This window comes from Delphinus delphis, chromosome 12 (genome assembly GCF_949987515.2).
Source record: "Delphinus delphis chromosome 12, mDelDel1.2, whole genome shotgun sequence".
Lineage (NCBI taxonomy): Eukaryota > Metazoa > Chordata > Mammalia > Artiodactyla > Delphinidae > Delphinus > Delphinus delphis.
The window spans coordinates 37,898,313-37,925,942 of record NC_082694.2 but is presented as its reverse complement, the minus strand read 5'-3'; the positions used below and the strand labels follow the sequence as shown (position 1 = coordinate 37,925,942).

General features: G+C 44.5%; 1 protein-coding gene and 1 long non-coding RNA gene across 4 annotated transcripts in view; both read left to right on the top strand.

Annotated features, from left to right (window-relative positions):
- Positions 1–13,420, top strand: part of B3GNT2 (UDP-GlcNAc:betaGal beta-1,3-N-acetylglucosaminyltransferase 2) — a 161,712-nt gene extending 148,292 nt beyond the window's left edge. For 2 of the 3 annotated variants that reach the window (XR_009521444.1, XR_009521446.1), the window contains 3 exons: positions 9,776–11,755; positions 12,638–12,858; positions 13,102–13,420. The gene's annotated coding sequence lies outside the window, so the exon portion shown is untranslated. The remainder of the gene's footprint in view (positions 1–9,775; positions 11,756–12,637; positions 12,859–13,101) is intronic. The other variant, XR_011246680.1, reaches the window with a different exon arrangement.
- A 480-nt stretch (positions 13,421–13,900) lies between these two features.
- LOC132435421 (uncharacterized) lies at positions 13,901–21,028 on the top strand. The gene is made up of 4 exons (XR_009521536.1): positions 13,901–14,012; positions 14,310–14,461; positions 19,781–19,978; positions 20,797–21,028. It is a non-coding gene; the product is annotated as an uncharacterized lncRNA (long non-coding RNA).
- Positions 21,029–27,630: the final 6,602 nt, after the last annotated feature.

Here is a 27,630-nt window from a genome sequence, read left to right as displayed (position 1 = left end):
GTTATGCTCCCAGATGCCCTTCCTGTCGAAAAAGTCCAGCTTGGAGGGTGGAGTGGGGAACTTGGTCACACAGCTGTGAGCGCAGGACAGTCCCAGGGGCAGCTCTCTTGCTTGGGGGTCCAGAAGAACAGAGCCAGCCTCCGGGTTGATTTCTGGAGCGTTGGCTTCTTTGATGTCACAATAAAGCAAATGTTGGACTTTGTCAAAAATTAGAAGGCAGGCCTGACTCACTTTGCTGAACCTAAAGCCATGTGGCTTCTTTGGGGACTGGGTCTGACTGTGGAAAGTCCTTAATGCCTGTAGTGGCATTTGCCGTTGAGGAGTTTTCTGCCACAGTGGCTGTGAAACCAGACCCCCAGTTGGGAAGGGGCCTCCTAACAATCCTATCTCCTGCCTTCTAGACCCACCACCTCCTGGGACCTGAAGTGGAGCCCCACCCCTAATGCCTACCAAGAAAGTTTTTGGGAAAATAATGTGAAACAATGATTTTATTGTTTTTGTTTAAAATAACATATTTATTATAAAAGTTCAAGTAATATAGAAAAGTACAGTAAAAAGAGTAAAAAAAACAACTCACAATGAATCCTACTGCCCAGAGACAAACATTCCCAACATTTATAAAGCATCGTTAGAGACTCTGTTGGTATGTGAATAAATATAATGAAAAAATTTTATAAAAATAGGATTATACTCTGCACACCATTTTAGATGAAAAAAAATTTAATATTGTTTTACTTGAATTTAATGTCAGAAGAATTGAAGCAAAACTTAGAAATGACTAAGTTGGTTGTTTCTTTCTTTTTTTTTTTTTTGCGGTACGCGGGCCTCTCACTGTTGTGGCCTCTCCCGTTGCGGAGTACACGCTCCGGACGCGCGGGCTCAGCGGCCATGGCTCACGGGCCCAGCCGCTCTGCGGCATGTGGGATCTTCCCGGACCGGGGCATGAACCTGTGTCCGCTGCATCAGCAGGCGGACCCCCAACCACTGCGCCACCAGGAAAGCCCTAAATTGGTTGTTTCTTCACCACAAGTTCTTAAAAGAATCTTTTAGAATTAAAAAAAAGAATGAAAAACATTAGAAGATTGAATTTTCTATGCTTTAAAAAAAAAGACAATTTTCAATTTTAAGTAATATTTATTGATCTTCTGCTGTAAATGATGAGGAATTACCCACTCTTACATTTTATCCCATGCCCAACTCTGTCTCTTGACGTTTATTATATTCCACTGTTACTGTTTCTCTCACTTCATTTTGTTCTCTGACTGTACTTCTTTCTGTTGTTTAGTTTTAGCTCTGTATTTAATGAACTCAATGCTCACCCCTTCATGTTACCTCAGTGTTACAGGTTCAATTGTATTCTCCCAAAAAAAGGTATGTTGGAGTTCTAATTCCCAAGTACCTCAGCATGGCCTTATTTGAAAATAGAGTGTTTACAAGGGTGATCAAGTTAAAATGACATCATTAGAGTGGGCCCTAATCCAGTATGACTGGTGTTCTTATAAAAGGGGAAATTTGGACACAGATATGCACAGAGGGAAGACCATATATAGAGACATAGGGAGACCACCAGGTGAAGATTGGAGTTATGCTGCCACAAACCAAAGAACGTCTGGGGCTACAAAAGCTGGAAGAGGCAAGGAAGGATCCTTCCTTAGCTCCTTCAGAGGGAGCATGGACTTGCCCTCACCTTGATTTCAGAATTCTAGACTCCAGAACTGTGAAACAATATTTTTCTAAGCCATCCAATTTGTGGTGCTTTGTTATGGCAGCCCTAGGAAACTAATGCACCTAGGTTCACTATTCTAGAATTTATTTTGACTCCTTCCTTGGTTGGATAGATTTCATTCAAAAGTTGTTTTTTGATAAGGCTCCTGGATGCTTTATTCCCTAAGGTTGTGCATGCCTGAGAATGTTTGTCTTTATACTTGAAGGATAACTTGGCATGTACACAACCCTTGAATTTACTTTCCTTCAGACCTTTTTAGATGTTGGTCCTCTGTCTTTTGGCATTGAGAAGAAGCCTGAAGAAACTTGATTTTTCTCTTTATATGGTTTATTAACTATCTGACTATCCATGTGCGATTTTCTTTATCCTTGATGTTTTATAACTTCAGTAGGATATATTCTGACATTGAAGAGTCTATATCAGTTTTTCTTGGAATGTATATGTCCTTTGTGATTTGTAGGTTCAAGTCATCTTTGTTTTAAGAAAGTTCTCTTCAATTTTATTTTTGAAAATAATTTATACTTAATTCCTTGTATTCTCCTTCTTCAGAAATGCATATGATCCTTGGCATATGCCAAGGATCCCATTGGTCTTCTATAATAACAATGGCAGTTTTCTCTAGAAACATTAACAAATCTTGGTTTTGTTGTTGCTGTTCATTTTGTGTGATTTCCCAGATTCTTTCCACTATGGTTCAAACTACAGTCAGTTATTTGTATCCTATTTTCTGTTGCATCTAATGTAGATTCCATCTTTATCAAGGTTTACTCTTCCATTTTTATCCTGAATATACTAGCTTGCTTTTTATCTTTTTCTTTCATTTTTAAAATCACTTCTTTGAATTCTTATGTCTTTTCTTTAGGGTCTTTTTCTAGAAAGATAGTGTTATCTGAAATTTCTTTGAGAATATAGAAAATTTATCTGAACATCTTTTCTGTTTCCTTGGGTAATTCTCCTTGTGATATTTATTTTTAAAGCAGCTTTTGTGTATATTCCCTTTCTCTACAATTTCTATGTGTAAATCCCATTATGGTTTCTTTTTGATTATTACTTGTCATTGAATGAGGTCTACTACTGGCTGAATAATAGTATGACAAGTAGAGAAGTTGGTGGAGGAATTAAAGTCCTTCAACTTTAACAGGTCTTATTGTCTCACACACCCTTTCAGTTATTTCCTTTTCCTTGGGGACCATCTCCTCTTAGCTTTTAGTGTTCTGGAAAGTGATGTGACTTAGTCTCATAAGCTTCCTGTGGTGCAATCCAGTGGTCCCTGCCTCACTTGCGCCATCCCCTTGCATCACCCCACGCACTGTTGTCACACGTCTCTCTCTCTGGAGGCGAGGTCGGCAAGGTGATTCCTGCAGCCTACCTCCCCTGCCACTCTGCAGGATGAATCCCACTCTCTACAGGACATTCCCCAGTCTCTGGAGGCAGCCTGTGCTACCACATCTCAAAGATGGAATAAAGATGTCATCAGCCAACCTTCCACCACGGACCTTTGGAAAGATATGGGTCCTACCATGGGTCCAAGGAGGCACCTGGCATCTCTCCTCCCTATTCCAATTCTGATCCCACAGTAATCAGCAGGTTTACTCATGGTTTTTCATTGACAGTTTTGGTCCTTCCTTGTCTCATTGAAAACAGAGGCCTCCTCCCTTTATTTTTCATTTCTTTTGCTTTGTTCATTTGGTTTCATAAGAGGAGAGTGGAATAAATATTTTACAGGAAGCTTCTGGTCTTGAAATGCTAATTGATAATAGAATCTATAGCTTGGGAAGATTTATCTGTATTATATCTATATGTGAATATATTATAAATGGGAACATGATCTATTTTTCCATTTGTTTATATTCTTCTGCTATCTTAGTTTTAAAAGTGTCCTTGTTTATATCATGAATAGCACTCCTTAGATTCTCTTTGCTTGTTTTCAAAATGAAGATATCTTTATGACTTTTTATTTAAAAAATAGCACATGCTCATTGTAAAAATATTAAACAATACTAAAAAGAAAAATCATCGCTTCTCGGCCTTTTGGCTAAAATCAAGTGTAAAAAGAAAAATCACAGTGAAAATCACCTAAAATCCCACCATCTGTACATAACTACTATAAAATTTGTGTAGTCATCCTTTGAGACATTTTCTAAGTGTACATAAATGTTTCTGTAATTTGACAAAATGAGGTCATAAATGCTGTTTTGTAAAGTTTTAAGGTTTTAAAAGTTCTGTGTTAATACATTATCAATGGAAGAAATTCAAAGGAAGCAGAGAACCCCCTCCTTACTCTCTCCATCCTCTTCCCCTCTCTTGGGAAAAGCACTTGTCTTAGACTTCAGGCCTCTCTCTGTTATTCACTGACATACATTTATAAACACATGGAACATACATGATTTTTGAAAACATGAATTAGATTATACTGAATATGACTGAAATTCTAAATTCGGTATTTTCTTCTTTGTTATTATTGTGAATAGGATCTCATTTTTAATTAATATTTCTAATCAGTTCAAAGGAATTAAGCTGTGTTTTGAATATACACTGAATCTTATATTCATCCACTTTACTCAACTGTTTTATCAATTCATATAAAGCCTCCGCATGGCTACAGTGGCCAGACGATCATTTTAGGTGGCTGGGGTGAAGGTGGGACTCATAGGGCTTCCTGTTTTGCTACTATTTTTAATAACAATGTCTGCTTTGCATTAAAGATAAAACAAGCTCTGTTTTAAATAGCTCTGTATTATGTTATTGTAATATATTTCTATTCCTCTTTTTTAAAATGAAAAGTGACTATTCAATTTTATCAAGTGCTGTTTCAGCATCTGTTGAAATCATCACATTTTCATTACTTAATCCAGTGAATTGGATGATATTTTATTGTTATTATTAATAATAGTTGCCTTTGTGTCAAATCCTTCAGTCATTCTTGGGAGCCTCTTTGGCCATAAATAAATATTAATGAAATTTATGTATATTTTAATGTGAGATTTGTGGGTGGCTTTGATCTATAGGTGAAGATTCCCTAGACCGTGCTTCTTACTCTTTTTATCACTATTGTCCCCCTAATAAGAATTTTTTTCCTTAATTGTCCCCCATGTAATTTTAATTCCACAGATACACTATCTATCTGTATTTGCACTGTTTGTATATCTGCACTTCCTACATAAAAGAGAGTAAGATTCTTTAGCCCCTTCAAGGACCAAATTGCTCCATTGGAATGCATGGAGCTGTCACCCCATTGTGAATACATGGCCTATAGTATTCTTTGTTTGTACATTACCTTTATTAGATTTCAGGATCAAGCCCTGTGTATCTTCCCATCTTGGAATGAACTATGCAATAGGTCACACTTTTCAAGGTTCAGAAACAATGTATGGAATAGTAAGAGCTGCTTTAAGTAAAGACCAAGTCTATTCATCAGCTCCTCTCTGACCATCCTAATAAAAACAGACCAAGAAATACATTTGACCTTTGTCATCACTAACAATGTCAGCCCCAGGGCCTTCCAATTCCAGTTCAGTCCGTTCCTAGAGAGACTTTGCCAAGCAAGACTTTGTAAATTGTAGCCCACAAGCTCTTTTCTTCACAGCATCAATCTCAGGCCCTTCAGCATGTGGATCAGAGTATTTGCAATACCTAGTGGATAAGACAGGTTATAGGACAGGAGAGGAAACCAAGGGGTGAGGGCCTAGAATGTCATTAGACCCCTAAAGCTGTATGCATTGCTTAGCAGGAGAACATGGCAGCCATGGAGAACAAGACTCCATTGGGGCAGCTGCTTGTAAAGCCAAGAAGTGAAGCCAAGGATTGACAGTACAGTAGCTGGGTTTGAACCGAGAGAAGAAGTGGAGGGCAGAGGTTGGAGTCACCACCTGAGCTGTAGATTGGAATGTTGCAATAGGTATCAAAGTACACAAGGGTGAGAGCCCCAGGCTCTGTTCTCAAAGGCTTATATTGCCTGTAGCACATGCCTCTTTTGTAGCTTCAGTCCTGTCTTAAAGGGCTAGAACTCCTTGATTTCCATTTTTCAAGGGAGGTGATTAGTCTGGGAAAGTTTGGGAGGATTTAGTATTCACCCATATTGTGGTGGACACACCCTAAGGTGACCTCCAATAAATAACACTCCTGTATAATAATCCCCTCCCGTTAGATGGAAGTGGAACCTTGTGACTTGCTTCTAACTAGTGTATCATGGCAAAGGTGATGGGGTGTCACTCCTTAATTACATATGATAGATACAGATATAGCTAGCTAGCTAGCTAGACAGACAGACAGTCTGGAGAGATTCTCCTGTTGACCTTGAAGAAGCAAAATGCCATGTTGTGAACTGCCTATGGGGAGGGTCACGTGGCAAGGAGCAGCAGGTAGCCTTAGGACCTGAGGATAGCCAACAGTTAGTAAGAAGCTGGGGCCTTAGGCAAACAGCCATAAGGGAATGGATTCTGCCAACAGCCAATAAGCTTGGAAGCAGATTTTTCCCATCAAGGCACCAGATAAGAACACTGTACAGTTAACACCTTGATTACCACCTGTGAAACTCTGAGCCAGGAACCCAGCTAAGCTGTACCTGGACTTCTAAGACAGCGAAACTGTAAGATAATAAATACGTATTATTTTGAGCCGCTGGATTTGTGGTAATTTGTTATGCAGCAACAGAACACTGTTGCCATATATGTGTGTGTGTGTGTATATATGTGTGTGTGTGTGTGTATATATATATATATATATATATATATATGATCGATCTATATCTATATACCTGGACACTTCTTGTTGAGTAGCTTTCTAAATTTCTTTCTCCCTCCAAGTTATTGGTTTAATATTTACTAGGTTAAGTATGGACTTCCATATTGTAAAAAAAAAAAAGAAAAAAATTGTTCTTTTCACTCATATGTTCAAATCTTATTAGCAAATGCTTTTGTGTTCTATTCTTATTTTTAAATTTTGTATATTGGTTGGTATCTCCTTTCTCAATTCAGATTTTATTGAAATGCCTTTACTTTTCAAATACTTAGCTTTTGGTTTTATTTACTGCGTCCAGAGAAATTATTTTTTACTTTCAAAATGATTTCCTTCTGCTTTTATGGTTGTATTTTCTTCTTCCTCTTTAGTCTGGCTTGTCTTTTCCTTCCTTTTCTCATATTGTCAATTGAATTCTTTCTAAAATATTCCCTTTTATCAACCACCAAAAAAGAGAAAATTTTAAATCATAAAATTTCCTAAAAGTACTGCTTTGACTACATTCCACAGAGATTACTGTGGCATGTTTTAACCAACATTGTTTTCTGAATAAACTCCTTTTGTGTTCTGTATTTCCTTTCCAATTCAACTGTTGACTCAGTAAGTATTTTTACATTTCCAAGTAGTTGGTTTATTTTTATTTGTTTTGGTTGTTACTTTATATTTCATTCTATTTTGACCAGAGAACATAGCACATTTCATTTCTGTTCTTTTTGAACTAGTAGAGATTATGTCTGTGGTCTAGCATGTGGTGTATGACACCATATGGGCAACTGCCATGGACAGTTGGAAATTATACATAGTACAAGATATCCATTAATTCTATCTCTAAGAGATTTTTTTCTCAAGGGCTGGGACAGTCTCAGGAACTAAAGTGAGAGTTGAGGAATATCTAAAACTGTATTAGCAGGGGGACTCTGGTTCCAGGCTGAGCTGGGAAGGGCACCACTCAAGTAGCCTAGGAGTGTGTTGCTGAAATAGAGGGGAAATAGTTAAGAGAATAGCTGGTACGACAGGCCAGAGAGGTGGAGAAATAAGGTGTCACATGCACAGTGAGGCAGGTCCAACAGTAGACAAGCAAAGACGTCAAAGAGGAGATAAAGAGTGAGCGGTGGATCTCTCTGGCATATTTTGGGGTGGCATTTTCTGCTACCCTTCAAGGTCAAGAACAGCACACTGTAGGAGAGCCTGAAGTTAGGAGGAGCCGGAACACTTGTTAACTTCCACAACCTCGGCACTGGCCCTGGAGGCCTGCCAGACTTTACCTTACTTAGGAAAAATACTCCATTTGATTAATCTGCCATATTTGCATTTCTATTATTATGCAGTTGAATTCAAGCCTCACTGAGGATAGGACAGTAAAATCTCTTACTATAATTGTTTTTCTAAAATGAAATTTTCTTGTATTTATGCCCATTTTTGCTTTCTGCATTTTATAACTATATTTTAGGGTCATATATATTCAATGTTCTTAATATTTTATTATTAAATATGTCTTTTCTATTATATGATGATCTTTTCATTCTTTTGAATACTTTTTCCTTTTATTTGGTAGGCAGTGAAAAACAAAAAAAATTTTTCTCATAGAAGAGAGTTAAAAGTTCTGATTGTCGTTAGTTAGGACCAAATGTAGAAAAGGAAATGTTTATTGTTTGTTTTAAGTTAATTGCCCATTACTGCTAAAAAAAAAAATGACTTACCACACGTACTTACTTGCAAGATACAAATAAGCAAAAGACATAATGGAAAAGAGATAAGGAAATATAAAAATCAAAATAAAATATGAACCCAGGAAATGACTAAACATGAGAGTAAGTGAATACAGTCAAAATTCTTCTACTGCATACAAAGCACCCCAGTTCAGATCGAAAAACAAAATCCGTTAGTAAATTATGAGGTACACTCAAAGGTTTTTTTAAAAGAAAAAACCTGGAAAGTTAGATGACTATTTCTATCAAAATCAAACAGAAAGAAGGGAAAGGAGGATTTCTAGAATCATGAGTGGCCTCTGAGGGCCCCTCATCTCCTCAATCCGGTTCTCCCACGGAGAGGGGGCCACTGCCCCCAAATGCCTCGGCTCTAAGGTGTGCTGTCAGGGGTCCCTGGAGGCTCCCCTTGTAGGTACAAACCTCAGTCCACCAACTCAAGTGAAGAAGAAACAGAAGCTTCTCTGTTTTCCTTGATGCAGCTGAACTTCTAGTATAGTCTCCCAGGCCATCAAGGTGTCCCGATTCATCCCAGCCATATACGGTCCACCCTCTTTTCCTCCGGGTGTCTAGTTCTGGAGGACTTCCTGTGGCATGAGGATGCCACAGCAGGTGCTCCTTGGTTGCTATGGGGATGCAGGGTCCCTGGGGACTGGGCGCCCCTCCACTGCTGTGCTGCTCTTGAGTGCATGCCAGGCTCTGTCTGCCTTGACACACTGCACACCCCCTCCCTTCTATGGGGTCTTGGCACCTCTCTGAATGGGATTCTGTGTGGAAAATGAGGCACAGGCCCCCTGGTCTCAGATCCTACATGTTCATTCAGGATTTTGCTCTCTCCCTGGGGCTCTGCTCAGGACACAGGTACCCGAACCCTCTTGTCCATGATCCACTAACATCTAAGATGGGGGTAGCAAACAGTCTAGATCCAGTTCAGGAGGTTTTTATCTGGCTCAGACAGTATTTAAAGATTCTTTTGAAAAGATTATGAACATCTTTTAAAATGAGAGTTTTGGCTTTTAGATCCAGCTACCAATTACAGGAAATGCAGAAGACAGAGGAAGTATGTTAAATGACACCAACAAAATCCAGACTGTGGAACACTCTACATGATAAAGGACCTGGCTTCATTAACAGATACATCGCAAGAGTCCAAAGGGTGGGGAGCAAACCTAGAGATGAAAGGAAACTTAAAAACATCAATCACTTGCACTGTGTGGACTTTGGGTCCTATTTCAAACAAACTATAAAAATAAAATAATATAAAGTAAACACTTATGACCACCACGAGAAAACTGTAAATTTTAACACTGACAGGCTATTTGATCGGAAGTTATTGGAGTTTATTTAGTGATGATATTGTGTTATGGTTTAAAAAAACATGAGTTCTTATCTTTACAGAGAAAATGATGAGTCTGGGATTTACTTCAAAATCATTCAGGACTGGGAAAGGGTGGGGTTATAGAAGAAACGAAATTAGCCATGAGTTGACAATTGTTGAAACTCAGTCATGGGTACAAGGAAGTTCATTATACTAGTTTGCCTAATTTTGCATATGTTCTGAAATTTGCCGTAGTGACTTTCTTTTTTCTTTTTCTTTTTTTTGAAGGAGACCTTCCACATAAAAATTCTGATTTTGGATTCTTTTGGAAAAATGGAAATACCTGGTAACACTAGCCCAGACCTCCACCGTGTAGCAACCAGCCAAATTGAGAAGTGTTACAGGAACATGCCGTCCAGGGAACCACAGACCCCACCACTCCCTGGTGCCCTTAAAGCCCACTTCCTGTATCTGTGCTTCAGCCTCAACATCAGCCTCTGGTTTGCAATCCATAAGAACTTTCCTTTCCTTCCTTCTGGGCCTTCACTCTCCTTCCCTGGGCCCAGCCATCACGGGTCAGGTCGGGCTGGGCCAAAGTGGGTGCTTGACTTTCCCTTCCTTTTCATGATGTTTTTCTACCAAATCGTTTTTCTGTGCTCTGAAACCTTTTTGGTCCCCCAAGAGTGGAGGATTTTGAAACTCAAAAGCCAGAAGGAGACACTTCTCCCTCCTCCATCCCCTCCGGGGCAGTGCTTCATATCACATCCCTTCCCTGAGGGAGTGCGAAAGAACAGCCTGAGGCTTTAAAAGGGGAAACAGCAGACCAGGATGGGAAGGAAACCAGGGGGGAAATTTGGTTAAGAAGGAGATATGGGTCTTAGACATATCAGATTTGCAACTATTAAAACGTTGGATGATATCAAGTGCCACAAAAGGTGAAGGAAAGCAGAATATCTCATAGGAATGTTAACTAATCTTTCTAGGAAGCAGATTGACAGTGTTAAGTGATGTGGAATATGGGCCACTCCTACAACCCAGTACTTGGGGACGCTGAGCCCAGAGACATTCTTGCCCAGGCCCCCAAAGAAACGTGTGTGGATTTGTTCTTGGAGAATTGTTTGTAATAATGAAGATTTGGAAACACCTAGAAGTTTATTCATAGGAAAGTAGTTACATAAAAGGTTATATGAAAATGCTGAGTACCACTCAGCAGATAAAAGGAATGCTCTGGTCCATATTTACTTATATTAATTTGGAGCCATCTCAAAATCTCATAGTCTTGACTGGAAAAAAGTGAGAAAAGAATGACATGTTTACCAAAGACTACTTAAGCATATTTTTAAAAATATGCACAAAATAATACCAATATTGGGCCTAGATACACATAGAAATATAGATTGGCCAGACACAAAGAATCACAAGGACGTAAGAGGAGAAAAATGAGATTGGGGATGGGGTGAAGGGGTCAAGAAAATAAAGTAAAATAAAAGTGAGCCCTGCATATGCTAATAAAGATGGTATGCATGTGGCTAATTGATCCTGAGCAAAGGAGGTCTCGGCAAACAGAAAACTACAGCAAAACAAAACATCAGTTAATGTTTAAAATATTAACCTGATGCCTGTGGAAAGAGAACTCTGTGAATAACCAGAGGTCTGATGAGTGCCCAGAGGTGACCGAGCAGTCCTGCAGTCCCTGTGATTCCCTCCAACTGATCTCCTGCTGGGGTCACTCCATAGCTTGGCCTTGAGTTGCTTTTATCCACAGACTTTCAGCCTCCCAGCACCGCTGACTGCTCTCAGGAAAACTGTTGGATCACGAGATTTTCCCACAGAGATCGTCACCATGGGGTATCTTCAACCTGTTATTAGTTCCTCCAGCAAAGTCAGGATATCCTGGGAACGAGTACTCCTCCAGCCCCTGAAGCCTCCTTTTTAATGCGCCTTCAGTACCCAAAACTTTCTCAGACAGAGTGTTATATGAGGTCCAGCTTTTTTTGCTTGGGATGTGGAGGACAGAGGTGAGCGGTTCTGGCCAGCAGCTCTGTTTCCCCTTGAAGCCCCACTCTTGGGGAGCGAGGGGGAGAAAGAGAGACGAGGAGCTATTTGCTGTCTCCCTAATCCATCCTTCTCTCTCTTTCTCTTCCCCTCCCTCCTTTCCTTAGAAACATATATTCAGTGCTGAGTGTGCACAAGGCATGTGGCAGCCCCCATTGAATCTGGCATTGTCCCCTGTCCTCAAGGAGAGTCAAGTCCGGGGGGGAGCAAGCGGTGAGTGTGGTCAAGCATGGTAGGGATTTGTGAGGGGCGAGGGAGCTATGAGACCACAGAGGCGGGCAGCTATATCACATGGGAGGCTTCTTGGAGGTGGTCCTCCTTGAGCTGAGTCTGAAAGGGTAAATAGAGGTAACAAGAAGGGGAATAATGGGGGAAAGGTATTCTATTGCAATGGCTGGGAGGCATGAAACAGCAGGACATAGAGCGAGCTGTCAGCAGTTCATCATGTCTGGATTTGGGGCTCCGGAAGAGCCTTGGGTGCTAGGACTTCGCTCATGTTCTATCTTCTCCCTGAAGCCTGCAGAACTGCCCCAGTCCTGCCAGATCCCCCTCTTCTGAAATCTTGGACCAACCTTTTATAATTGCATGTTCCCCTACTGTTATGGGGTGTGTGTGTGTGTGTGTGTGTGTGTGTGTGTGTGTGTGAGTGTGAAGGTTTTGTTTCCCAGTCTCAACTTGGAGAGGGGCCCACAAGCCCAGGGTTTCTCCCACCCAGTGCCTTGCATCCAGCCTTCACCCCACCGAGAGGGTGCACTGTTCAGTGGGGAAGCAGACTGAGGCGGTGGGTAGCAGCACCAAATCCCACATAGTGCGTTGGGTTTTCAGCCTGAGCGGCTTCTGTAGGGATATGTCTGACCGGGCTGTCATCTGGGCCAATGCCCAGGTGAATGTTCTTCTCAGAGGGAGACCTGAAAGCCCTGGTATTCAGCCTCTCAGATGGTGCCCAGTGAGCCCCACCTCCCAGTTTTCATGGTCTTGTGCAGTCTCCTCCCACATTGTGTCAGGATTGAGCGGTATGACCAACAAAATACAGCAGATTGATGGCATATGCCTTTGAGGCTAGCTCAATAAAAGACACTATGACTTCTGCATTAGTTTCTGTCTTGGACTGCTCACTCTGGAAGAAGCCAGCTGCCATGTCGTCAGGACACACAAGCAGCCCTATCAAAGGTCCATGTGGTACAGAACCGAGGCCTCCTGCCAACAGCCATGAGAGGAGCCATCTTGCATGTGGACCCCCAGCTCCAATCAAGCCTTCAGATGACAGCAGCCCCGTTCAACATCTTGAGACCTTGAGCCAGAACAACCCAGCTCAGGTGCTTCCAAATTCCTGACTCTTAGACTGTTAGAGATGATAAGTGTTTATCATTTAAGTCATGAAGTTTGGGGTAATTTGTTACATAGTGATAGATAACTAACACAAAGCACTCGGCAATACTGTGTGGCTTTTCCTGCTATGGGTTTGGGGGTTTCCTGGCTGGGGTTTTGCCTCCTGTGACAGCAGAAATATGAGGGCTCCCAAAGGTCACAGCCACTCACCCCGTTCCTTCCTTCCACAGGTGCTTCCCTTGATGGGACCAATAGCCCAGCAGCAGATGCAGAAGAACTCTCCTCTGAACTTTCCTTATCTGCCTGGCACAGAGCATGGAGAATCAGCAGCCACCCCCCCACCTCCACCCTCCAGCTGGTCTCCAGTCAGGGAGGCACCGACCTTGGGCACCAGGACATTCCCAAAGAAATTGTGTAAACAAGCCTCATCAGAGCCTTCCATCCTTTGAAGCCCTCCCCCTCCCCCGCCCGCTTTTGTTAAGTTGGTATATGAACCTTTGCCTCTGGTTCCTCAGTGAGTTACTCATTACACAGTGCTCCTGCACTCAGTGTGTGCATAAACTTTGTCTTTTCTCCTGTTAATCTAGCCCCTACCCCCAACCCTCGAACCTAAATTGGTAGAGAAAAAAGTTTTTCCTCCCGATACTCTCTAATCAAAGGAATCCCCAGGGGCTATCAGCTGGGAAGTTCTGGAGCCCTTTGCACTGAGTTTGCTCTCTGGTCACGTGAACTTTCCTTAAGAACAGCCACCTCTGCAGGGCAGCTGCCCCAGGGAGTCTCAACCCCACACCCCAGCACAGGTGGCCAGGGGCCCCCAGAAACACAACTGCTGGACCTGAGGTCACAGCAAGGGCAAACTCTGACTTACAGAAGCTTCATCTCCTGGTCTGTAGCAGCTTCTTTTCAGATTTTGGCTTATTTAGCAAACACTTAGTGCTTGCTCTGTGCTAGGCTCTGTTTTAAGTACATTAAGTCATTTAATCCTCATAACAACCCTATGAGGTCAATGCTATTGTCTTCATTTTACAGATAAGAATCCTAAGGCACAGAGAGGTTAAGCAATTTGCTCAAGGTCACACAGCGAGTAGTAGCAGCATAGGAATTCGCACATGGGCAGCCTGGCTGTGCACTCTGTCCTGAGGTAAGAATTGTCCATTCGGTGATCATTCTGTGCCACTGGGGCACTGTTTCTCGGCCAGGGCTCCTGGGGCTGGACAGGGTTATGTGTTTGAGTTCTGGCTATAGGGAATCCAGAGGTCCACATCCCAGCTGGGCATGGCCTCCTGAGGAAGCCAGGCTACATCCTTACTAGGGAAAACCACAGGGGTTTACCTTCTGAGGTCAACCTCTGTACTCAGTCCTGAGGGTCTGCCTGAGGCCTGCCTGGGGCAGGAGGATATCCTCTCTGACCACGCTCATTCTTGCCTTCTCCCCTTAGCTCAGCCAGGCACCTGCGGAGAGACCCTCACACTTCCCGTCTGCCTATACCAGTGGTTCTCAACCAAGAGCAATTTTGCCCCCCGAAGGACATGTGGTGATGTCTAGAGACGTTTTTGATTGTTGTGACCAGAAGGCTGCTACTGGCACCTAGTAAGTAGAGGCCAAAAATGGTGCTAAACGTTCTGAAATGCACAGGATGAGGCCTCACAACAAAGGGATTACCTGGTCCAAAAGGTCAGCAATGCCGAGGTTGAGAAACTGACCGGGGCCCATCTCACAGCCTCCTTGAGGCTGAGGACCCTCCACCACACACACACACGATCTGATTTCTGTTACAGTGGTGGTCCAGGGTCCTGGGGGTGGGGGCAACATGCATCCTCACCTCAGCATCTCTTAGAGGCCACCTCAGAACATGAAAGACTCAGTTTGCGCTGCAGCTACAAGTTTTTGGAAATAAGAATTTTGAGGCACTGACAAATGTAGCTGATGTTCTTTTGTATCAGGCTCTGTGCTAAGTAAGCATTTCACATATTTTATCTTAGGAAATCTTCATAAACCAGTCTTAGATGCTATTATTATCCCTATTTCAAAGATTGGGAAACTGAGGCTGAAAAAGGTTAAGGAACTCACCCAAGGTCACACAGCTAATAGGTGACAGGGCCAGGTTTCCAGCTGACCCATGCAGACCGATGGCACAGATGTACATACCCAGGCAAAGTAAAGATAGCAAGTTTCCAGGGAGAGCCCGCCTGATGCCCACCCTGGGCCTGCCGGAGGTCAGGGGTTTGGTGCCCTCCCCTGGGACGGAGGGATCCAGCACCACTCCACTGCACAGCTGCAACCAAGACTCTCCGAGCTGGGCAGAGAGCAGCTTGACCTGCCATGGTTCTTAAAGAGGGAGGAGTGGAGAGAAGGCAGAGGCGGGTTTGTTTTGTACAGGGACGGTAAAGACAGAAAACCCACTGGGAAGAGATGGGCGAAGAAGCCAGGCTTGGGAGCTCTTTATTAGTTACTGTAGCAGGGGAAAGAATGGGAAGCTTCTTTCTAAGCCGTAAATGCCATCCTTTGATCCCTGTGCCTATCAGAGATAAATGAGTCACTTAGGCCGCAGAAATTAATGATCGTTCTAATTATTACCTTAAGTGACCTTCCAGCAGTAGTAATTCTCACCACTCCCTGCAAAGTAGCTGTGTCGGGGTTTGACCAGGGTTGGGGAAGAGGCCGGACCGAAGTGGGGAGAGTTCCTTTGGTGACTGGGCTCAGTTTGCAAAGAGGAAATCAGCCTCAGCTCTTCAGGCCAGAGAACAGTTCGACCCAGACCCCAGCTTCTGGGCTCTGCCTTCTTCTGTGCCTTCAGGGCCCTGTTGAACCCTGACCCCACTGAGAGGGTTGGACCAGAAGTGTGTGCAGAGCTCCAGGGCCATCTGAAAGCAAGAGGTCGTTTGGTGCAAAGTTAACACGACCTTCCGCAGGCCCCTGCCCATTCAGATTCAAGGAAGAGCTTTGAAGTTTCCTTTGTGTGCATGTTTTCATAGCCCTGATCCTGCTGTACTGGAATTAGCCTGCAGCCCTGCCCATCCCTGGAGATTTATTCCCCAGCTACAAAAATCTTAGAAAAATACTGCAAGCTCCACCCAGCATCCCCAAGCCACTGGCTGCTTTTTCCTCAGGCTAAAATACAAAGGAGACCTCAGAACCGCCACCAGGAGACATTTTGTACGTGTTTATAGTTTCTCTAGAGTCATTCCGATGACCCCCTAGAACCGGATCTCGGGGCAAAAGCTTCCAAGATGTGCATGCTGGGAGGTGGGGCGAACGTGGTAAGAGGAAGGGTGAGAGAACAGATTGTCCCTGAAGCTGCCAAGGGCCAGGGCAGTACCAGCAGGGTCCAAAGAGAAGAAAAAGCAGGTGGACTGAGCCTTTCCAGTCGTACCCCATGAGCCAACCACTGCACTTTGTGTAGACAAACATCAGTCTCAGGAATCTGTGTTGCTCTGAGCGTCACAAAAGGGCCTCTGCTATCATATTGCCCAACCCCACCAGAAGGTCTGTAAGCTGGTATTGAAGAAGGGGGGTGGGGCAGAGGGAGGGGGAGTGGAGGAAGAAGAAAGACTGAAACAGATAGACGGACAGACAGGGAGGGAGGGAAGCCCGGAATCCCAAAGCCCGGAATCCCAAATCCCAAAGCAAAATGCCAGGTAGATTTTGCTTACCTGATTTGCTTTTCAGAGTAAAGACTCTGAGCAATGGTGCCATCTTGTGGTCATGAGGAGGAATTACAACCAGTCTCTCTCTCCCTCCCCCCGCATCCCTCCCTCCCTCCTTCCCTCCATCCCTTTATCCCCCCCCCACCTCTGTCTCTCTCTACTGGGTACATAAATAGATCACATAATGGGAAGTACTAATAAGTGTAAGGAAGAGAAATCTAGCAGGAGAATTGTAAGGCCATTTCAGGTAGTAATTGACCAGGCACAACTATTATTAAGCGGCTGACATTTGCTCAGAGGCCTGAAGGGGGCGACGGAGCAGGCCGAGTGCATATCCGAGGGAAGAAGGAATCGCCAAGTGTAAAGGATGCAAAGGCCTGAAGCTTATGTGTGGATCTCCTCAGGGCTGTGGTTCTAGCAGAAGCAGCTCTAGGAGATGACGCACGAAATGATGTAGGGGTCTAGAGTCTAGGGACTAAGAATAGATCTGACATGTATCCCTTCTCTGGCCAGCCCTGTTGTCAGCATCCAAAGATACCTTTAGAGAAATCCACCTGCCCAGGGCCCACAGAGCACGTGGGGTGGCCATGCTCTAGGTCCACAGTCAGGATCTTTTCTGGCTCCCATCCTTCCAAATCCAGAAGCTGACTTTCTCCCGCCAGATGGAGAAGCTTAATTAACATACAACAAGAAAATTACAATTTCTAGAGCCTCAAATAAAAGATGCCCCTAAAACTCCATAAAAATGGAACTGACCCCATTTCTTAGGGCTTCAGTTCTGCTTCCTTTTTTTAAAGAAACATTTAAGTTTTTAAAAACAAAGTAATATATATTCATAGTTTAAAAGTCAATAGTATTACGATGTTCATAATAAAAAAGAGCATCCTTTCTACCTCCCAGTCCCTTTCTCCAGAGCAAGCACGTCTAGTCTTCCCCTATTTGAGAAGCTGACTTTTGATGTGAGAAATCCAACACGCTTCACTGTCTGGGCCGGTGTTTTCTTTCCCCAAATTGTTGGACTCCCTTATGTGGCCAATGGTGATCCCACGACTCTGCCTTTGCTTATATCAAACAGCCCAGATCTCCAGCTGAATGACATGTCCACTAAGAATGCAAAAGTGAAATAAAAGAAGAGCAGCTCTTTCTGAGAGAGAGAAGGCCCAAGTGTTCGAGACTTGCCTACTGGCCAGTTCGTGTTCCGGGCTGGCCTGCTCTGCCCCTTGCTCATTTCACAAATGGTGCACAGTGTCCAGGTGTGTTTTGCTCCATTTCCAGGTTAATAGAGCACAGTTTGCAGCTGTGCTTACAAAATATCACCTGGAATATTATTTGGGGGTAGGGTGTGGGTTGCTAAGCTTTTTTCTTTATTTCTGTAGGTTTATATTCTCTGTAGGCAGGGAGCCAGTTGCTTACAAGTAAAACTGCTCCAAACTAGATTGCTATCAGAGCCCATTTGGTTTTGCTTTTCCAGCATATGAGTCAACAAGAATGAGTCAGATGCTTCCTGAGTGGCCTCTGGGTAGATGAGGTGACTGTTTTGTCAGGTTACTTGACTCAGAAGGTCAGAAATGCCCGCAACAAGAAACCCTAGGACTTGATAGCTTTTTTTCAGTGTTTGCATTCACAATCCTGTGCAGGGGCCCCAGTCTTTTCCCTGAGAGCATTCAGTAGCCTGGGTGGCCAGGTCAAATGACTGCTACCAAAATAAAAAAACAAAACAAAACAAGACCCACGGGAATGTTACAAAACAGTGAATCTAGTCTTTTCATTTTTGTGGTTTTGGCGACTGCTTTATTTGGGTATGTTCTTGATGGTTGATGGTTTCAGAGGGTTCTATCCAAGTGGAAGTCCTCTGACGAGAAAGTGTAAGTTGTTCCTTGTAACATTCCCCATGTTAGGGAACTTGGGCTGACTGCAGCTCCAAGCTCTTGCTCTGGGCTCTTCAGGGTCAGTGTCTTCTGCTCAGGTAAGTTTGGCAGGTAAGTTTGTTCAGGTAATACTGTCTTGTTACAGGGGGCACCTGACTGGGTCTGGGGAAAGGCCCTGGGAGATGCTTCCTCTCTGAGCCTGTACCTCGGCCTGTGTGTAGGGAAGGCAGGTTGGTCACTGCTGCCTCGAAGCTAACCCAGCCTTACCTGGATCAGAAGCTATAATAGACTCACTTAGAGTAAAATCACTGGCTACCAGGGCAAAGCAGGACTTAGCTGTCTTCTCCCTGCCACAAGAAACAGGCCTGCCGTTGCTACCTCTCCAGTGAGAGTGAGGGTGACATTTGCCTCTGTGTGGTTTTCAGTTTTAGGAAGATGGAGTTTGGGAGCTGGGGGCACGGGGAGGCCTGACAATTTTGACAAGGACTTACAGCAGGATTCTTGGGTGCTGCCCACAGGACTAAACCACGGCAACATTTCACGAGGCCAGTTTGCCGAACGTATCGTGCCCAGGTCCGTCCTGGCTTATTGTTAGTTATCAGTTACTGTTAAATTTTAAGATTACCCTTTTTCATTCTTAAAAATGTCCTGCTTTGGGGGATAAATGATGTGGCCACCCAATATTTGGGGTACCTTTGGGGAATGTATCCTAAGAATGTGTACAAAGATGTAGCTTCCAGAGATGTTTATCACAGGGCTACTAGGCACGAAGAAAAGTTAGAGATACGTTATGTATCTACAATAATCCTACAATAAAGGATTAACTAAATTAGTTAAATAAATTATAGTACATCCACATAGTGGAATGCTAGGTAGCCATTAAAAAATGAAATGTAACAAAATAGTAAATAGCATAGAAATACATGCATACTATTAAGGAAAATTACTAAGCACTATATATATGTCTATATAAACATATATGGTATTATTCAAACCTAGTTTACAAAGAAAAGGAAACATATGCACTTAAAAGGACTGGATACACAACACTGTAAAGCAATTATACTCCAATAATGATGTTAAAAAATAAAATAAGGACTGGATGAATACACAATAAATTGGTGGTGGTTATGTCTGGGAAGTGGGGTTAGAAGTGGCTTCTATATTCTCCCTTATGCTTTTCCTGTGCTTCTGAATTTTCTACAATGAGCATATATGTTGTAGCAGAATAATGACCAGAGATGTCTACATCCTAATGCTGGGAGTCTGTGACTATGTTAGGTTACATGACAAAAGGGAATTAAGTTTGCATATGGAACTGTCACTGCTAATCAGCTGACCTGGAGAAGGTGAGAGCAGCTGGGATAACCCAGGTGGGCCCAATGTCATCACAGGGGTCTTTACATGTGGAAGAGGGAGGCAGAACATTGATGCCCTGGGAGAAAGTCTCCACCAGCTATTGAAGACGGGAGGGAGCCAGAAGCCCAGAAAAGCCGGCGACCCCTAGAAGCTGGAAAAGGCAAGAGAACCGGTTCTCTCCTAGAGCCTCCAGAAAAGGAACTTGGCCCTGCTAACACCTTGCTTTGAGCCCAGTGAGTCTCATTTTGGACTTCTGACACCCAAAACTTTAAGGTGATAAACTTGTGTTGTTTTAATCTGCTAGGTTTGTGCAAGTTGGTTACAGCAGCAATAGGATTTTAATAAAACAAATTTCTCTTTTAGTCAGAAAAAAAGAGATGATGATAATAAAAGTCATTTTAGAAGAAAGGATTAGAAATCGCTCCTTGTAATTTAACCCAACAGCCATCCAAGGAGGAGCTAGGAGGAGGCCTGGCACAGTCTTCTTCCTACAAAAAATCTGCAGGAGGTGCCCATAGGCACAGCTGGCTGTTGTTTTGTTATTAGTAGAAAATAATAATGCAAGGGATATAACTAGATAACCCAAAGGGCCAGCAGCCTGAGAATTGTCCTACAGCAGGGCACAGTGAATTGCACAAAATCAGGCAAGAGCAACAAGTACTAGGGGTCCAGAGAGGGAGAACTCTGGGACTAAGCAAGGAAACCATACTTGAAAGGAAACCCTTTTCAAGTGAGTGGAAACTGCCAGGTGGTTCTGCTGGTGTGTGCTGGCAAATCCCATTCTGGCACCAAGGGACAGAAGAGACGTGATGGGCACGGCTCATGGGGAGGTTTTCCAGCCCCACCCAGGGGCGCGTGTTTGCAGTCTTGCCCATTCTGGACTGTTCACTGAAGCACGCTCACGGTGGGGAGTTGCAGAGGATTCTCTCTTAGATAAAATCCTTCCCTGTTTGCTTTAAAGGAACTTTTAAGGAAACGCCAGACCCTTAGTAAAGGCTGCAGTGAAGAAGGCATCTGTAAATGGAAACAGCATTTTGTTTTTCTTTGTTAGGGGGTCCAAAACCACCTCCCTTTCTGGAACAGATAGGACTCCGTGCAGGTGGGTGCCAAGCTGGGCTCACACGCTCCACAGGACACTGCCTCAGCCCTGGACATGGGACGTGGTACTTCCTCTCCGAGTCGGGCCCCCAGGCCTTCTTCACCTGCCCTTCGCTGTCCCGGAGGCTCGGTCAGCCAGCACAGGTGCTGAACATTCATGATCCACTTGGTCAGTGGGGCTTCATTTTATTTGCTCAAGCCATACCTGCCACAAATTCCAGAAGGTGACGCCTTTTCCTAGTATTTCAGAATTTGATGAGCAAGTGGTTTATTTTATTCATGCTGTTCACTATTTCATATATATGTTTAAAAACCTTAATATATCATACATGCAAAATGATACGTGTTACGTATATATAACCACGCTTGAATACCCACCCCCACCCCCCGACCTCTTAGGAAACTTACTGGTACCTTTGAAGTCCCCTGTGGTCCCCTCTCTCCCAGAGGTAGCCCCGGGGATCACAGTCTTGAATTTCAGTGCGTCGTTCTTCGGTTTTCTTTACACTGTTACCACCTTTGTATGCGTGCCTATACAACATGCTATTTGCTTTTGCTAGTTTTAAAAAATTCATGTAAATGGAATGCACTGTATTCTCCTTCTGTGATGCTTTCTTTTCCCTCAGTATTGTGTGTTTGGTACGCAGCCCTGCTGTGGTGTGTCGTCTTACCTCTCAGGCAGTCCCTCCTTAGCCTTCATCTTTCCCGTGACCCTGCAGCCTGAAGGGCCGTGGGCTTTGGGTTTGTCTTTGCCCAGTAGTCCCGTTGGAGACCCCCCTTTCTTTCTAATTATGCTCCTCTTGCTTCCTCCTTGCCACCTTCCACTGTAACCTCCTTCAAGTGCAAAGACCATCCCCACCACACACCCAGGCGTGTGCACCCACGCACAGGGTTTTTGTGCCTTTGTGACAAATCCACAGCCGTAACGCTCACGTGGAGGGGGTTTAATGATTGTGGCTCTTTTACTTTGCTGAAGTCTGGACCCTGGCAACAGAAATATGTTTTTCTTCCTATTTTAGGAAAGTGAAGCTTGCTTTTACTGCTCTTGGACTAGGCAGGCCATGCTTTGCAAATATTAGCGAGCACAAGAATTACCTGGGGGTGGGGATGGGAGCTTGTTAACGAGGAGTATTTCTGGACCCCGTTCCCTAGAGGTTCAGAGCCCGATTGTCTGGGGTGGGGCCCAGGAATCTGCATGTTAGTAAACATGCCTCTCTCTGCCCAGCAATTCTGATGCAGACTATCTTTGGCCACTCCTTTGGCAAACACTGGCCCCTGTGCCAGCCAGAATCAGGGGAGCTTGACTAGCCCTGCGGGGGGCGTTCTGTGGGCCTGGGGCCTGCTGGGAGCAGCCTGAGATGGACCCACGGAGAGGCAGGCAGGTGTTCGTGAGCCAGGCCTTTCACGCCACGCCAAGGGAGGGTTTAGCAGCGTGTGCCCTGGTCCTGCATCTTGGGAAGATCATCTAGTTGCTGTGTGGAGGGGTTAGGGCTGGAATCAGGGCACCAGTTAGGAACCTGTCCGGAAAATGACCTTGAAGTCATGACTGACAAGTCAGACAAAGCTGAGGGAGACACCAGGGTTCAATGGGGCAGCATTTTAGTGTCTATAAGGATGTATGGTCCTGAGAACCTGGAGAAATATGTTAGGAATGACACTCAACGTTCTAGAGATAGGAGAAGACATTTATACTATCTAGAGAGCCAGGGAAACGCAAAGTCCAATCCAGTGACAAAGCCCACTGGCTGTAATCTAACTTGAGCTCCTAAGCAGCGGTGACACACCTCTAAGGCAGGAAGGCCACCTCTCCTAGCTTACAGTGACCCTGCAGAGGAAGATACATAGGGTTGAGGTGTCCTTTCAGTTACTCACAAGAATCTAGTCAGAGCCTGGCCGAAATCTGGTCTATAGATGTCTGAGAAGCAATTTTTCCCTAAGTAAAGTGTTTCCAAACTTCTAAGATAAACCTGGGGCTTTTATGATCATGCAGATTACCTAGTCTTCTCCATGGAAATGCAGATTCATTGGATCTGGGTTGGAGCCTAGGAATCTGTATATTTAAGAAATGCCCCACATGGTTCTCATTTTCTGGGAAGTCTGGAAAATCCCACCGTCTGGGAAAACTTCTTTCGGCCCAGGAAGATTTATAACCAAGTATAGAAATGATTTAAAGGTAAACCTATAGTATTGATTCTTTTGTTCTAAGAATACCCTATGCATATTTGGCATTTTAAGTACTTGTAATGTCGAAGAGAATTTGCTCTATTAGGGGAAGGGTGAGACTTATAGTTCAGATTTTAAAGTGTAATTGAGTAAATGAGTTAGACTTATGATTTTGAGTTGAAAGTTTAATAAATTTATGTGTGGTGTTGAAAGTTAGGAAAACCTAAATTGTTACTATATTTATCCATTTAACTTACTAGATTTATATGTTTTTCAAAAGTTCTTGGTAAGATTTTGTTTGCGCAGACAATTGAGGAACTTAAGAAAAAATTGCATGTGTTAAATTTATAAATGTTTGAATGTGTTAAATTAATGATGCTTATAAAGTGGACCAAATATTAACCAAGTAACTACTAGCCAAAGAAATCCTTAAAGATGTTTGTTATAGTTTTGTTTACTAAATTTATAAATAGGGAAAAATATTTTAAGAACTTAAAAGCTAAAGGAAGATTTTTAACAGATGAATGGATAAACAATGCAATGAACATAGGAGTGCACAGATATTTTCAAATCAATGTTTTCGTTTTCTTCAGATAAAAACCAAGGAGTAGGGCTTCCCTGGTGGCGCAGTGGTTGAGAGTCCGCCTGCCGATGCAGGGGACATGGGTTCACGCCCCGCTCCGGGAAGATCCCACATGCCGTGGAGCGGCTGGGCCCGTGAGTCATGGTCGCTGAGCCTGCGCGACCGGAGCCTGTGCTCCGCGACGGGAAAGGCCACAACGGTGAGAGGAGCACGTACCGCAAAAAAAAAAACCCAAAGAGTGGCATTGCCAGGTCATATGGTAGTTCTGTTTTTAGTTTTTTGAGAAACCTCCATGCTGTCTTCCCACCAACAGTGCACGAGAGTTCTCGTTTCTCCATGACCTCGACAACACTTGGTTATATTTTTGATGCTAGCCATTCTGACAGGTGTGAGGTCATGTCTCATTGTGGTTTGGGTTTGCACTTTCCTGATGAGCATCTCTTCATGTGCCTGTTAGCCATCTGTATGTCTTCTTTGGAAAGAATGCCTATTCTGCTCAGGAGTTCTTGATTTCCATTCTCCCAGTGTTGATCACATCCCAGCTGTGCTGAGGCATCCTGCCCTTCATTGGATGCTGCAGAACAGGTGCCTTATTGGTGAATCAGCCCTCAGGCCAGGGCTGCCCTAAAGGAGGCATCAGTGGAGGCTTTGTCTGGCCTTAGACCTCTGCTACTTGGAAAGGGAAGGCAGCCCCGGTCGGAATGGGCCTCCACACGGCCTTTCTTCCTCTTGGTCTCCCTCTCTTGCTTGATGGCTGGAATAGAAGCTCCTCAGAGGCCAGGCCCCAGCCCTTGTCCACAATCAGGTCTCAGGTCCAACTCCACGTCTGGCCTGGCTCCCAGGCCCTGGGACAAGGTGGTGAGTGTGGAGGGACTGTCCAGCTCCTCGTGCAGGGAGAACCGGGCCTGCCACCCTCTTGCTGTCAGGGAGCCCCAGGTTGAGGGGTCCACCCAGGAGTGGGTGGCACATGGCTGTACCCCTGTGGGGATGGGGCCGGCCTCATCCCCACACATTGCACACCAGCATCTTTTTCAGAGCCCTTTGGGGGCCCCCGGACAAGGAAATGAAGCAGGGGGTTAGGTTCCTGGGGCCATTTGCTAGATGAATAAGCGGGGAAGGTGAGGAGGAAGTAAGGGGGTGAGAAAGGCCTCTGGAAAACAGGTGCTTCCTGTTCCTACCAGGAAGCACATCTCCTGCTGGATTCAGGCTCCTGGATGGTAGAGAGTGACACTTGTGACATCTACTGCCTGCTGTTGCTGCAGGCTGCCCCTGTGCCTTTAATCATGTTGAAGTCTTGAAAGAGCCCTGCAGGGGGGAAGAACACCCTTCCTCTTCCAACATTTCTGCCAAAACATCAATGCCTCAGAGACCCTGCATGGTTACGACCCTGCACGGTAAGGCTTAGCTGCTGACCTCAGGACACCTGTCATCTGTGAGGGAGGCTAGGCCATCACCTCAGGCAGAGAAACAATAGTGAGCCAGGTGGAAAAACTCTCATAGAAGAGGTGGATGACACAAGTCAGGTAGGTTCCCAGAATGGGTATAAAGTCTCCTTCGTCATCAACATTTGGGAACTTTGGTCTTCGAGGAAATGAGCGAGGTGGCCATCAAATCGTGACCCTTAAGACCAGGACGAATTCTTTTTTTCTGGTATCTGCCTCTGTCTTTACTCCCAAACTCCAGAAAATCAAGAGGAAATAAGATCAGAGTCAGCCCTGGGGCCAAGTCTGCCCGAAAGCAGCTGATGCTGGTTGATCCTTCCCTGAAGGAGCTCCCACCGGCCTCTACACAGTGTTGCCTGTAACCAAACACTGGCTTTAGAGTTAGGGCCGCGGGACAGCTCGTGACCTTAGGAACTCAAAGCTGACACCATTTGGTATAGCAGTAAAATCCTGAGGTCAGGCCTGGGAGAAGCCCATTGGCCTCTGGTATTTGACCCCTGCTTAAGTGTTCCTTGTCCCTGTATGGAGTCATTTCTCAGAGCTGAGCCACACAGGACTGCCAAGCACCAGGGCCATGAGAGGGCCCAAGTGAATGATCCAAGTAAAACAGAGAACTCGCCACGTCGGCACTGACATTCCTGAGTTAGGAGAGAGTACAGCAGCTTTTCTCAGTTTTGGCTGAAATATGGGAATTACCTGGGCAGCTTAAAAAATATCAAGACCCAGGTCCCACCCCCAGAGATTCTAAGTTGGTTTTGAGTTGGGCCAGGTGACTCTAATATGCCGCCATCAGCACTGAGAGCCACGTTAACACCTGGCTGGCCAACTGGCGTCTCTGTCGGGGCTGAAGCCCATCCGCACGGCTTCTGGTGCACGCTCTGTCTTTGACGTCTGTTGTGTTGGTCCGAGGAGAAAGGACAAAGGAGAATGCTGCTCTTGGTATGTTTCTGGGTGGTGTATTTCTGGCAGGCCAGAATTTAGAAGCTTTGGGTGAAGAATGAATTTTCTGCTGCCTTCTTCTGTCTCCAGCTGTATCGGGGGGTCTTAATGACCCAGGATGAGGTCATGTCCTGGTGGTCACTAGATACCCCTAAAGATCGCCCAGTGGGTGGTGAGTTCCCGAGGCTGGGGGTCATCTCCAGGTGGTAGGGGCACATGGCGGGCTCTGTGGACTCTTGTTCCTGCCATAGTTCTGAGCCCTTAAAGTGGATACTCACAACTTGGACTTGCTCTTCTTCTTCTGGTCTGAGATGAGGTGAAACAAGCCTGTGGAGTGACTAGGAAAACTAGTGATTAGAAGGATGATCTAGAGTCTAAACTGTGGGAGCAGTTCCACAGGTATGAAGAAGGGGGAGGGCATCGGGGACCCGTGCAGTCACGGAAGGCTCCGCAGAGGAGGTGAGACTGGAGTCTGGAAGAACTTAGTTATGAGGATCAGGGGAGGGGAACTTTTAGCAAAGGTGAGTGAAGATGTTGAAAGAGGAGATGACAAAATTATAAACAAAGATCAGCTATTAGGATCCATGTGGTATAAGGAGGGGCAAGCAGGTTGGCTTTCTTCAAATAAGTCTCACCCTGGGATTCTTTGGTCAGAAGTGAAAAAGATTTTCTTTTTTTTTTTATAGTTCTCAAAATGAGATCCCCAGACCAGAATCATTAGCATCACCTGAGAGCTTATTAGATCTGTAAACTCTCAGGCCCCAACCTACTGAATCAGACTCTGGAGGTGGGGTCCAATAATCTCTCCCTTTCCAAGCCCTCCTGAAGCTCATTTGTTTGAAGGCCACTGTCCTACTCTGCACCCTTATCTGCTAAGTGGACTCTGGTTATTATTGTCAGAGACAAGGGACCTGTTTATTCTGGGATATGTCACTGCCCTCCCACTGGTCGATGGTCATATTATTACTGACCTTTTGTCCTGTCCAAGTGACACAGAGTCAAATAGTCGACAGACTCTTATTCACATAACTCAGCCAGCCTTTATGGAACAGATGCCATTTGCTAGGTGCTATTCTATGCTAAGCCCTGGGAATGCAACAGTGCACAAATCAAAGTGTGTTCTTCCATGCAGCTTATGTTCTAGTCAGGGGATGATCCATCAATTAAACATAAAAATATCTATAAGTTCTAGATTTGGAGAAGAAAAATATAAGTGACGGGGAGGGGTGTTTTCTCAACTGTGGTTAGAGAATATTTATCTGAGGTGATATTCGAGCAGAAACCTGGTTGAAATGAGGGAGAAACCACATGAATTTGAGGGAGAGTGCCCAGGCACGGGGAACAGAAGTGTCGAGTCCCTGAGGTAGGAACAGAATGTTCTAAGATGAGAGAGGAAGTCAGTACAAGGTGGAGAGAGACAGGCCCGGGAGGCAATGGCTAGATCACGAAAGAAACTTAGTGATCCTGTTCAGGTGACTTCCCTGTAAGTGAGGGCAGGCTACTGGAGGGTGTTGAGGGTGTGAATGATGTGGTATCTCTCTGAACAAAACTCACGCTGAAGAATGGACCATTCCATAAGAGTAGAAGCAGGGAGGTGAGTTAGGAAGGCTAGAATAATCCAAGTGAGAGATGTGGTATAGAGATGGGAATGAAAAGTCGT